This window comes from Nipponia nippon, unplaced genomic scaffold, assembly GCF_047370975.1.
Source record: "Nipponia nippon isolate SJK-2023a ecotype South Korea unplaced genomic scaffold, ASM4737097v1 scaffold_1, whole genome shotgun sequence".
Classification (NCBI taxonomy): Eukaryota; Metazoa; Chordata; class Aves; order Pelecaniformes; family Threskiornithidae; genus Nipponia; species Nipponia nippon.
Genome location: NW_028262290.1, coordinates 86,467,959 through 86,482,313, shown reverse-complemented (window position 1 = coordinate 86,482,313; position 14,355 = coordinate 86,467,959). Strand labels below are relative to the sequence as shown.

Genomic DNA, 14,355 nt, shown 5'->3' with positions numbered 1-14,355 from the left:
TAGCAGGTTTTTCTAATCCTAACTTTGCAGCGACCTCAACTCCGTTAGCCAGAATGTTTTGTTTTGATTTTTTTTTTTCTTTTGGCCAGTATTTCGTGCCTATATGTTCCTTGACACAGTGAAAAGTTAACTGCTGCTCTCTACAGGGACTGTTTCCATCTCTCTCTGTATAGGTTCTCACTGTGGAGTAAAAGATTGTTCTGGAGACATTCCTGGGTTCTGGGGAAAATCTTTCGACGTTTCAATGGGGGTGGTGACCTTTCAAATTTGTCAAATTTACTGCAAACCTTAGAATTGTTCTTCCAGCTCCAAGTAAAACACAAATATTAAAACATTTGTACAAAAATATTATGTATTTTAGTACCCTTTGTAGAAAACATATACTCATTGTAAATCATTATTGTTTATTACTATTATTGTTAACACCCAATTGCTTTCTAATAACATGGTATGAACATTAGCATGGCACTTCTTACAGTTCTTGGGAAAGCCAATGAATAAAAAATAAATAAATAAAATTATTATTTGGTAGTATTACTGAAGTTATTTCATGTTCTTTAATGTCAACTGAGGCATTATTTCCCATTATATTTCTGCCTATATTTTGTGGAAGGTAATTAGGAATTTGTGGATATGTGTGGCTGGTAACAGAAGTTTAATTGGTTAAAAGCTAGATTTACCTAATTAAGGGAAAAAACACAGTATCATATATGTTTCCAGACAAAATTACCCAGCATTACATAAGTTTCAGTGGAAAAAATTTGTCAGCTGAGAAGCTAAATGATTAATTATGCAGAAGAAATGCAAGGAAACTGTAAGCTTTTCATGAGCAAGTTGCAAACTGAAGGTGAAATATATTCATTCTGTAATTAATATCTCCATCGTAGTGATGAATACAGGTAAGTGATTGGCCCAAATTCACAAAAGGCATTGATAATACAGATGGAATCGAGGTGATTATCTCTAGAATTTGCCATGCGTAATTGCTGTTAGACTAGACAGCCTTTACAGTTTACAAGTTACTGTATAATACCTATAGAAGGAATTTTCTGTTATCTTTTTCCTAATCTTTTTTTTCCTGTAGCAAACCCATTAAGAGTGACTGATGTCCCATGCATCATCTTATAGCTTTCATAGTCCGGTGTTAAATTTTACATTTTTTGACTCATTTAAGTTATGCCAATTTTTGAAAAATTCAGGAGTGTTCTTTTCTTCACAGTGAAACCTAGGAAGCTGTCATGGTAGTCTCCTTGAGTGCACTGTATATTCTACTCAACTTTACTGTCCTGAGGCCTACATTTGAAGAAATTTCCCTTTTTTTTTTTTTTTTTTTTTAAACTTAAAAGCAAAAACTAATCAAGGACCACAGCATGTTAAAAATGTTATACAATGATATTCTGGTTTTCAGGGTTCTGTTCTTTCATCTGCATCTCTTAATTACTAATTCTGCATATGGCATTTATGACAAAATGAATATTAAAAACTATTTGCTAGGTCCTAAAAAACCTGTGCTAATAGTCTCCTGTAGGCCTTCATTATACCTTATAACTTCATGTTATACTGCACAGAAGCATAATTAAAAAATGCCAGAACTTGGAACTCTCGAATACTTGCTTTCTTCGGGATGAGAACGTAGCACAAAAAATGACCTAACAAGAGAGTGTACCCAAGCTTCTTGGTTGATGTCCAGTTTGAAGATAAGCTATAAAAGACTGTTGGCTGTTTTGGGTCTTCCTTGTTTAAGTTATTTATTTATTTATTTATTTTAATGCTACTGTCCTGAGGATAAATTTTATGGTCTTTTAGAAAGCTGTATGCAAAATTCATTTCATGCTACGTTGTGACATTTTTGAATGAAAAGAGAAAGCATTAAATGACTGAAGTGTGAATCATTGTTTAGAGGTTTATGTTACTATTCTTGCCATAAAGGCCATATAGCGCTGAAATGATGAACAGTTAGAGCTTGAAGGTAAATTCACTTCCTTTAACTTCTAGGTCACTTCCTGACTCCTGCATAAAAATATCTCATTAAATAGGAATATGTTTCTAGAAAGGCATATATTTAATTTTATTCAGAATATTCCTTTTTATGTATCAGTGTATTTTTCAAAGGATAAGAAATAGTTAGAAATAGCATTATGGTTAAAATATGTATATAAAGCCCAGAAAAGTTTTACATCTACTTTTGGATTAATATCAAAGTAACAATTCCTAAGCTTCAAGTAGTAATGTAAAGAAAACAATCCACATCTGTTGTTATCAAAGTATCTAACAAAACACAAAAACAACACTTTCATTTTTGTTTATGCCTGAAATTGTACAATTTTATAGAAGAAAGCATAAATCCGTATAGAAAAGTAATATACAATGATCTTAAAGCATAGTTTTAACTGTGTCTTATTATATTATTTGCAAGAATTTTCCTTTGTCTTATTCTGACTACGCCATGCAAATCAGCAAGGAAGCAACACACTGTGTGTATTAGCTTTCATTCTATTTATGGCCAACCAAATGCAACAGATTGATTTATTTATTAATTTTAAACTCATCTGATTTCATAGGCCGTTTTCTGTGCCAACGTTTGTTCATCCATTTTTATTTTGGCATCAAATGTTATGCTGTCACCTAAGCAAATCTCCTTTCCTTTTCTGTTGCGTCTGCCAACAAGGTTGCTACTCTAATTAGTACTGATAACGATTTTTATGTGTGCATATTTATGATGTGGGTACTTACTCATTGGGCAGTTGTCCAAGGCAATAAAGTGATTTTATGTAAGCCACTAACTGGACATTAAATGATGAAGATTTCTCATATTAACTACAGACTAAATTTTAGTATAAGGTACCTGCATAGTCGTGGCTTCGGTTATATATTTGCCTATTCTGATGACGTTCATTTCTAAAATGAGACTTGCCTGTAGCTATCACATGATTTTAAATAGCAATTTAATATGCTGTTATTTGGCTAAAAGTTATCTTTTGACAATTAACTTGTTTCTTTTTCAGAAAGCTTAATGAAGAAAGTTCTCCACACAATGTAGATGCTGATCTTTTAGCCGCAATCAATAAAGGACAGACTGGCTTGAAAACGTGACATTCTTTTGGTGACAATTCAGTAGTATTCTTCTGTCAATACAGAAAGATCAGATTTCAAGGCTTGAGGAGGGGCAACTGTGTCATCCAAATGTGGATGGGAACATTTGTTGACTTCAGGTAATTTGCCCCTGGGGTTAGAGTTGAGCACATACCTGCACTCTGAAGTCTTTCCTGCCAGGTGAGGACAGTCATTCTTCTGCAGCCTGGAGTCCTGTGTCTCTTTTGCATCCCACTGAAATACTACGAGCATGAACTCTAATCTAAGGTGCTATTGCATACCTAAATCCCTACAAGTCTCCTGACTGACCTGTCTCTGGTCTTGTATTTGGAATAGAAGAGCTGATGATTTGACTACATTTTCCAGAAAAGAAAAATAATAATTTGAATATGTAAAACAGGTGAATACGGAGGTTAGAAAACAAACAGTTCTGCTCGCAGATATTGATGGTTTTGCAAATTATAATGGGTGGATTGACTTTGTCTTTTTCTCCCTTCTTCAGAGAAAGATATTGCTATTCCTGTAGCAAAGACATTTGCTCACCTGAGGAAGTTCAAGACGTGTTACTACGAGGGGAGAAAAAAAGATGCTGTGTGCAACACCAGCTACATTATTTTAGGACAGATGCAGTGTTTCAGTGAATTATCTGGCAAATTTTTTTTAAAGTATAATCCTTCTATTTTATGGGAACCTGTTGTTGGGCTTTTTTCCCTTAATTCAAAGTAAATCATACAGATGAGAGATTTGGCTTTGTGATTGGGAACTTAGGGTGAATATCAATGTTATCAAAAGGTGCTAATTTTTTTACTCTGGTGCCTTGTTTCCTTTACTACAAGAATACCAAAACTGCCTTCTGCTGCTTGGTACATGTCTTTTAACATATATCTATGCAAGATACAATTTTTTGTTTTAGCATGGGACTTTAACTTTTCCTCTGCTTTTGTTTTCCTTTTCTTCTAGTCTAAAATATATCAGTAACACTGTATATTACTCTTCTCTTTACAGTGTTTACCACCCTCCCAAGTTTTCTGCCTTTCCAAAACTTACTTACAGTTTATTAATGCTTTTATTTATTTCTATTTCTTCTGAGATATTATCTTCAGTCTTTATTTAGATTTATTAACTAATCTCTATTGCAAGCATAACTTCTTTAGGATTGTTTATCCTATTAATACAAGTGCAGAGGAAACTGAAGAGAGGCATATATGGAGAAGACGACAGTTCCAGCAGTCTGATAGGGCTCATAAGGCTCTTCCTGATACTGTCAGGTCTAACCTAAGTTGCAGAGGGCACAGCATTTAATATCTCTTGATGCTTCAGTTTCTTGAAAACCAGCAGGACCAGTGATGGCCTTAAGGATAGCCTTCTGAGGAGAAAATCATCATTACCTGTGAAAGAGTCAGATCACCTGACAGTCCAAGCAGAAAGGAAGAAAGCAATTGTAGCCTTTTAGATTAGGAGGAAGTCGTTGTATTGCCAAAGTGCACCAGCCTAGGCAACAGGAAATTTGAATTTTATTCCCAGTTCTATCATGGACTAGTTTTACATTATTTCTTTTTCACCCATTGTCTGTCTTGTTTGTTTGCAGACTATCTGATTACATTTGGGGTCTCACACAATAGTGTACTAGCTTCTTGAGGTCCCTGTCAAAATATAAGGAATTTGAAAGCTTCTGATGATGAAGTGAGTAAACACTGAAGATATTGTCCTGGCTGGGAAAGGCATTGTATTAAGACCAAATAGGCCAAAGTGGGGACATTTGGTGGGATGGAGATGGAAGATCTGCTCCAAGAATTCTGATAAGGGAGGCTACAAGATCAGACCAAGAAATAGTTTTCAATATGACAGAATATTGGAGTTTAATGGAGTCAAAGGTATAAAACCTGTATTCATCTTCCAGTAGGAGAACAGAAACACACTTCCACAATATAGTTATATTAGTTTGTTTGGTTTTGACATAATTAGAACATAAGAAATCTGTTGTTACTGATACTTCCTGTCTCCCAGATGAATGATTTAAGCACAGAGATAAAAAAATTCTAGTAATAATTATGCATTTCATTGAAAACAACTCTTACTGAGCATCCTGACTGCTTCCACATTCTGAACATCACATTCCTCAGTTAGAATCTGATTTTGCATTGAATAAAAAAAAAAAAGGCAGTTTCAACATAGAATCATAGAATCATCAAGGTTGGAAAAGACCCTTAAGATCATCGAGTCCAACCATCAACCTATCACTGCCAAGTCCATCTATACCATGTCTTCAAGAACCGTATCTATCCGTTCTTTAAATACCTCCAGGGATGGAGACTCAACCACTTCCCTGGGCAGCCTGTTCCAATGCTTGACCACCCTCTTGGTGAAGAAGTTTTTCCTAATGTCTAACCTAAACCTCCCCTGGCGCAGCTTGAGGCCGTTTCCTCTCGTTCTGTCACTCGTTACTATGGAGAAGAGACCGACCCCCACCTTGCTACAACCTCCTTTCAGGTAGTTGTAGAGAGCAGTAAGGTCTCCCCTCAGCCTCCTCTTCTCCAGACTAAACATGCAGCAGTCCTTCCTCCTCCTCTTTAACCCTTTTGTTTATGCAGTGGAGCACATTCCATGAGGTCCGGGAGAATTCTGACACTGGCAATAAGACTACATGTGCACAATTACTACTGTAATACTGCGCTCTGAGAGATGTGCATGTCATTTTCATGTCCTTGAGTAAAATACTTATTTAAGAAGAATTTCATTGAAGTTCTACAACATCCCAATTTGATTTATACTTGATATATGAGTAACTTCTTGTTGCTTGGATTTTTGCCAAAAATTTTTGGCTCTCGATCTGGCAGTTCTGGAATTCATGCTAATACCATTGCTCACATAGAAGATGTGAGTCTTGAAATATAAAATTGAACCTGCAATAATGATGGTAATAATTGAAAGGATTCAACCTTTGCTTCCCAAAATTAAAAGAAAATCATATTTGCTCTTCATACCTATAGTCTAGCTAAGGATAAGTTTTTATCTGTTTCTACTTTTGGCTATCTAGACTTCACCAAGAGGTAAAGTTAAGTAGGTGAATTTACTACCAATCGCTCAGTCCTTATGTCTGGATATTGGACTATGTCTTGGTCAGTTTATCTACACAAAGTATTTTTATGCATAGGTAAGTTGTGAGTTTGTGTGTGATGCCTCTAAAAAACTTGCATGAAATAGCTATAACCAGAATCTGGAAGTATTTGATTTTCGTGTTGTTAAACTGATTTGCTTTTTGGTAAAGATCCTAAGCTTGGTCTTATTGCTTCTGTAGTATTAAAGTGCATGTATTTTAAGTATATGATCTGAAATTCATGGTTTTCTCTTTGAGTTATGGTACTGAGTAAGCAATTGTACAGTGAAGTTCCCCTTCTACCTATTGTCAAAAGTAGACTGAATTATTGCCTAGATTATCCAGAATAGATAGAAATATTGCCTGAATTATTTGGAACCAGAGCCCAGGTTGATCTTGTACCCTTCACCAGGGGATTTATCATTACTGTTATTTTTGGTAGGACATGAAACATTAAATGCCATATTGCTTTTCTGTTGTTAGACAACTTTCTTCTCTAACTGTTAAGTTTATCCTTGGGCAATTATAGATACCAAAGAAGAGACTGTGAAAATGCTTACGTTTGCAAACCAGGAACTAATACCTGAATCACTGCTAATAAGAAAAGAAAAAATATTCTGCAACCTCTGCTGTTCCATAGTTTTGTATTCTGAGTCAGAACATGAATTCTCATCCAGTCCCTAGTCTAACCTCTACTAAGGAGGTGTTTCAAAATAAAGGCGGAGTACAAGTACAGGGCTGGTTTCTATTAGGAGAATTTATGGGTGAAAACTTAGAAGGAGTAGAAATGACTACTAATGGGACTTCCAGACCTGCTGGTTGCAGCTGGACTTGGTAACTGCAAATCATTTAAGATCTGTTAGGAAAGAATTGGGTATGGGGGAGTTTGGGGTTTTTGTTGTTTTATTTTTTTCTTCACCTGGCTTGTGCCCTGTCACTCTCTGTGAGAGAGGTTCATTGGAAAAAAACATTTTCTCAAGTGTACTGCTTTGCACATTGGAAGGTTGACTCATATCAGGGACAAAGAAAGAACAGGTCCTTTCTTTATTTCACTTCTCTTCTGCTATCCTAGTTTTAAGGTGTACCTCTTGATAAATAAGAAGGTAGCATTAAGAGTATCAATTTTCATAATCTTTCAAATCAAAGCTGAAAAGAGAGTCAATGTACATCCTGCTAATTGCATATGAACACAACAATGAATAAAGAGCTTAAAATGTCCCTAAGTCTCTCTGAATCCAAATGTGATATAGCTACAATGTTATACACATGTTGAAAAGTAACATTTCTTTGTATTTTTGTCTTTTTTTCTGAGCGGGGTTATGCTTTACTGTCTGCTTTTGTCTACAAATGTAATTCCTGGTATTATTTAGACTGAAAAAGTATGCTTAATTTGATTTTGTTCTCTGCAGAAATATAGCTTCTTTCAAGTGTGAGCAATTGATCTAAAGCTGTTTAGCAGTTTAGCTGTTCTTAACGTATCACCATCACATTTGCCAAATGCAAAATTGATACATTTAATCTGTGTTCTTCCAGATATGTTATCAAGGGAGGAAGGATTTCTTGTGTATTTGTTCATTTATTTGCAATTGCATACACATGCACATTCTTATTTAAGTGTAATGGGATGGCACTAAACCTCCTGACAAACCTGCAGAGACAGATACATGTATAACAGCATTGGTATACAATAGTAAAATTAGAACCATGCAGCTAAAGCAAACACCTGAGTAAACCCGATGTATAAAAATATTATTTACTTCTGAATACAGAGAAAAATATTAATGTTAGGTGGGAATCAAACAACAAGTTGTCGGAATTGTTCATAGTATTTCTGGTGCAGTTGTCACTGAATGGAAACTAAGAAACGGAAAGACCAAGGAAAAGAGAGATCTGGTAACTTTGACATTATTGTTACTAAGGACATCTTGCATAGCAGTGTTGTGTGTACACAGTGTAATGACTTATATCTGCAAGTAAACTTCAACAATGTTTAAGCCAATACTAACAGAAAAATAACAAACAACTGACTGACTTGAAAAGGGGAAATCCACAGAATAATTTTAGTGAAGTCAAGTAAAGATATTTTCTGTTATATTTATTTTCACAGTATTATACAGAAATAATACCTTTTGTCCAAATCAGAGGATATCTGTTCTATCAAAGGGTTTCTGCTTGGTTATATTAATACAGCATTATTTCTGAAAAGCACCCTGTCTGTTCATGTTGCTAAAAACATGATAGGCAATTCGAAGAGTGCTACCAATAATCCATAAAGATTTGTCTTTATGTTTGTTTTAAATTTTTTTCATAATTACTAGATAAACCATAGACAAGTTTGTATACAATATAGATGTTTTATTGACAACCTTCTTAGTAATTTCATCTTTTGTGTCTGTAGTCTTTTGTGTGAATTAAGTTCCATTTATACCATGTTTATGGATGTGTTTTAGGTAACTATAAACTTTTTTAGTTTACTGTACTAAAATTCACTTCTAGCATTAAAACATTTGAACGTTCAGATACAGGAGTAGGAGGGCAAATGATTTACAAACCCAAAAGATTTTTAGCAGATACCAGGATGAGTGTGCTCTGAAATAAATGCAATGAATGAAAAAATGGGTCGTTGATTCTTTGGAGACAGCTATGTACTTATGGCTTTCAGTAGTTGGAAAAAAATATGTGTTTGGGTTAAAATCAGTTGCCAGAACGTCAAAGGACTCAAACAACTTTCTTGGTTTTTTTCCCATCACAATAGATCAAAGGAGATTTATAACACAAGTCAGGGCACTGCAAGGCATTGCTGAGACTGTATGGAGAATTAGAGGAAATGGTGTTATTGTCAGAGCAGGAGCTACAGCTGGTATGAACGTTACTGAATGGAACAGAGTGGTGATGTTACTTTTAGAAGAGTAACATTTTGGACTGGGTACTGCTCTGTTGAATTTTTTTTTTTTCTTAATGCTTGTACTGTGAAATATTTTGCTCTTCCTTCTTTCATGAACAGCCTTTTGTTCCTAGTGCTGTCTCTGTGTTCTTCCACAGCACTTAGGCTGTTTGACATGGGAGCCTCTGCTTGTTTATTACCACCACCTCCCGCTACTATTTTTCATTATTCTTTCCCTGTTTTTTGTGGGGTTTTTTTTGTCTTTTTTTTTTACTTATCCGCCTTTTTATGTTGTGTTGTCCATATTTTCGTGTCTTCTTTTTGGAAAAAATCCCTCTTTGTGGGATCTGTTGTTGTCATATTTTTGTCTGTGTGGTCTCACAGAATGGTTGTGGTTGTAAGAGACCTCTGGAGGTCATCTTGTCCAACTCACCAATGCTCAGGCAAGGCCATCTAGAGCCAGTTGCCCAGCTGTCTAGACAGCTTTTGAATATCTTCAAGGATGGAGGCTCCACAACCTCTCTGCGCAACCTGTGCCAGTCCTCAGTCACCCTCACAGGACAAAAGTGTTTGCTGATATTCAGAGGGAACCTCCTGTGTTTCAGTTTGTGCTCATTGCCTCTGGTCCTGTGACTGGGCACCACTGAAAAGAGCCTGGCTCTGTCCTCTTTGCACCCTCCCTTCAGGTATTTATCTACATTGATAAGATCCCCCCTGAGCCTTCTCTTCTCTAGGGTAAAGAGTTCCAGCTCTCTCAGCCTTTCCTCATATGTGAGGTGCTCCAGTCCCTTCACCTTAGTGACTCTTCGCTGGACTCTCTCCAGTGTGTCCATGTCTCTCCTGTACTGGAGTGCCCAGAATGGGACACAGCACTCCAGGTGTGGCCTCACCAGTGCTGAGTAGAGGGGAAGGATCACCTCCCTTGACCTGCTGGCAGTTCTTTGTCTAATGTAGCCATTAGCATTCTTTGTGGCAAGGGCACATTGGCAGCTCATGTTCAGCCTGGTCAGCAGAACCACTGGATCCTTTTCTACCAAGCTCCTTTTCAGTTGATCAGCCCCCAGCATGTACTGGTGCCTGGGGTTCTTCCCAGGTGCAGGCCTTTGCACTTCACCTTGTTGAACATCATGAGGTTCCTGTCAGCCCATTTCTCCAGCCTGTTGAGGTCCCTCTGGATGGCAGTACGATCCTCTGGCATATCAGCCACAGTTTTGTGTCAGCTGCAGACTTGCTGAGGGTAGACTGCCCCATCATTGAGATCATTAATGAAGATGTTAAACACAACTGTACCCGATATTGATCCCTGGGATATAGCACTAGCTAGTGGCCTCCAACTAGCCTTCGTACCTCAGTACCTAGTACATTCATGGTCACCTAATGAATAAATAATAAAAATTTCAAATACTGATGTGCATGCAGTCATTGTAAAAGAACATTACTAAGATTGCAGATTCAAGTTGGCAGAAATTAGGAAATGCTAAAATTATCTGCTTATCCTGCAGCTAACATTGTGGTGCATAAGAATAACAATATTTTCCTATATTATTGTATTGAAGGCACAAATATTTTCGTAATTAACAATTCTGCTTCAGTGTCATTATTCAATGTAGTTTATGGCTTTGTTTGAGACACACTTTTCAAATCCTGTTTTTGTATGACTTACAATAGCTGAATGTTTTCCAATCATTAGCTTAACCTCTTAGTGTCTGATGTGAGGCCATGATGTTTACCCTTTTCCACAAAATAGAATTTGAGGCAGAGAGAGAGAGACCATGGTCAGAAGTACAAGCTGACTTAGTGACAAGACACAGAGCACCAGACTTCATTTTTACAATTTTTTTCTCTTATTGTAGCACAGTATGTGCTGAAACTGTGAGTGTTCAGCACCTCTTTATATCAGACCCAGCTCTTCAGTCAGAAACTTAGAAGTAATAGCACATGACAGGAAAACACCCATGAAAGAAATCTGGTTCAAATGACATGCTCAGCATCATACAGGCGTAGGTGGCAGAGGATTAGATATAGTCTAGTTCAAAGGAGAATGTTTTCATTGTGAAGGCTTCTATTTTCCCCTCCATTCAGCTTCATTCACTACAAATTTTCTGGCTTCTACACCATAAAAGACAATGTTTTCTAGACAACTGTTGTCATGCTGTGACTTACCCATAGACCAATCCATCTTGTACAATGAGGAAGGGTACTTTTGGGAGTGTATGAAGGGAAATGGAAAGTAATTAGGAGACGTGTGTAATAATTTGGCTTCTTTTCATAGATGTGCTATTTTTTTTAGTTTGCATTATACATAGATAAACAATTCTGGCCTTTGTTAATTTTGGAGTACTTGGGTTTTATTGTTAGGTTTCTGTGTACAATTTTACAGAGGTTAAAAATATATCAAATGTGGAATAAAAAGAAGGAGAAATGGGATCATCAGGTTCCATAGAGCTCATTGCTAGGTTTGGAGTCTTTAAAAACACCACATTGATCACTATTTCATGAGCTCATGAAGGAACTAATGTGCTCTCTTACTCCATGTGGGCCAACACTGAGTGGGGAGAACTCCGGTAGGTTTGACAGACATTTGCTGATAGTGATACTTAGGAAAATGAGGTCTCATTCCAGATTTTTTCTTTCTCATCCTTCTTACACCTCATCATCTTCCTACAAATGTAACTGTTGGCTTCTGGGATCTCTGCCAAGTTTGTAACCAGAAATGAAAAGCAAGGAAAGCTTCTCTGCTGTAGTCTGAGCAGGTATCATACTAGACCTATCATTTCAGAAGATAAAGCTGCCTACCTTGAAGACAGAGATGGCAAAAAGCAACCCCACAGTTCCTGGTAAGGTCTGTATCTCTCTCTGACTTTTTAATCTTGTGTGCTTCCTTTTTTTAATTATTTTTTTCTTTTTTTTTTTCCCCCACCCCAGGTTTCCTTGTTCAGTCTCCATGAATTTATGTCTTTACCCCTATTCTGCCACTGTTTCTTCCTTCCTGCTTCTTTATCAGAAATATGTCATCTTTTCTTTGCTGGCCAAGAATACATCGTCCAGCCTCCATTCCTTCTGCTCCTACCACTCTTCCTTTATTTTAATGCTCCTTGACCTAATCTGTCCCCATTGGTAAGCTTGTCTGACTCAAAGGCCAGCTGTACCCGGTGGAGTTTCACATTCTGCCTTCAAAGCATGAAGGTTGTTTTACTCCTGTGAGAAAATTCCAGCTGTATAATTTTTCTTCATTCTTTAAAAATCTCAGTATCATTTTGGCTGAAATGTTTTTAAATGATTTCTGCCGGAGGCAGACCATCAGCGTAGAAAATTTAATTGTAAATAATTTGTTTGGTAAATTTATAAGCAACTATAAAAGGACTCTTCTAATGGGAAGTATTAGGCAGTGTTAAAAATAGGTTATGATGCCACCTTGTTTTAAAGTTAGGGTCATGTGTATGAATAAGAATATGGTTGAATAATTGTTTTGCCTTAGATATCCATAAGCTATCAGTATAAATAAATACTAGCTTTTAAATAGTTCACCATACCAACAGAAATAGGTGTTAGTGACAAAGTATGGCTTCTCTAGAGTTAAACCTTAACTCCTAAAGTTAGTCCAATTTAAGGGTGCAAGTGTGACTTGCAGTAACTATGCCTGAATAAATTAATATATCTCTAGGATAAGATTGGTTCATTCCAGCTGAATAAAACCCTAGCAGAAATACACCAAAATACTCTGCAGAAAAGGGAGTAAGCACACATGCAGTGACTCTGAAGTTCTTGTTCCTGAATAATTCCACGAGATCATTTATTTTCTTTGACTTCAGAATTTAACGTAGCTCTGTGTGTGTGTGTATGTGTGTGCACATGTGTAAACTTTTCTATATATACACAAATTGTCATTTATTTCCCACTTCATGGTTGCAACTTAAATAATGGAAGACAAAATATAAAAAGGAACTGAAGCTTTTAACTTAATTTTCAACACTCAATATTTTGTTTTTCATCCAAAAAGCAGTCCAGCTTTAAAAAGCTACTTCCCGGATATGTATATATATTTCCACATATTTGTGTCTCCTTTCATTATAATTTAATTTGTCTGTATTACCAAATGGAAAGTGCAACTTTTATTCTAAGACAATCTTTAGCTTTCTACTCTAGGGTCCAAGCCTAGACCTAATATTTTAGGAGGCAGAAGCATAGTTGGTACAGCCAGAAAAGAAAGTTCCATGAATTTTACCTTCAGATCAATGTGAGAGGATTTGCCCAAAATAAGAGAATCATATGCTTCCAGTTTTGCACAAATAAATGGGTAAACTTGGAAGACAGCACAGATGTCTCAATATTGTCAGTTCCACATGGATCAGTGGGAACTGTGAATGTATCTTTACATAGTGTAACGTCAAATGGTGACAGAGGTTAGGAAGCTTGAGATTCTGCAGTCTCCTTCTTTCCTGTGAAAGGACTGAGAATGAAGGTCTGTGAAAACCAGGAGCAGATGGACATACAGCAATTCTAATTTTTATATTGATACAACGATGGGAAAGGGAGAAGGAAAGCAATGGAATTTTTTTTACAGATATGTTATGCATTGCGCTGTGTATTTATGTGCCCAAGTGCAGCCAAAGCCAATGAACTTCATTGTCTTTCCTTGAAAGATTAAAAAATCTATCACAGCAGATAAATTTTTCAAAACCAAATAATTTCATACAAGGTAGTAAAAAGAGACTCCTCCCGCCCCTTGCCCTGGCATTTTGCTGCTTTGCCTCGTTCTATCTCCAGATGATGTGTTCATGTGCTAGTATAGCATGTTAAATGCTGACTTGCTCATCTGCCAAAAGGTTGTACTTAGGTGGTACGTCATTTCTTCCCACCCATTTCTTCATGGTTACAAATCTCGGGAAATGACAGCAGTTTGTTACATTAGGAAGTGATACTAGGCACAATAAGGATCTTACCTTTTTTGTTGTCTTTTCGACTGATAGTTAGCAGCTGAAAACAAGCAAAGTAGTTACCACTGAGCAGCCTAACAACAGCCAGTGATCTATCTGCTCCTGTGTCGGATTTTGTAATAAAGAAATAGTTTTCATTGTTACTTAGTTCCTCACTCCCAAATACAATGTTTTTCAGCTCCTGTTGTAAGAAAATTTAGTTGTTTTTTTTTTTAGAAAGACTTTTTTACAACCAGAGAAAGTCCCCTGTGACACTTTTTAGATAGAGCAATACTGACATCCATTGGTTTAATCTTATCTGACTATTTGTTAAATCTCTCCTAACTAATGTACACTCTACAGTA

General features: G+C 36.5%; 1 protein-coding gene across 1 annotated transcript in view; it reads left to right on the top strand.

The window, feature by feature from the left end:
- Positions 1-11,842: 11,842 nt before the first annotated feature.
- The window catches only part of CDH10 (cadherin 10), a 120,705-nt gene continuing 118,192 nt past the window's right edge, over positions 11,843-14,355 (top strand). The window contains exon 1 of the mRNA XM_087761298.1: positions 11,843-11,916. The gene's annotated coding sequence lies outside the window, so the exon portion shown is untranslated. The remainder of the gene's footprint in view (positions 11,917-14,355) is intronic.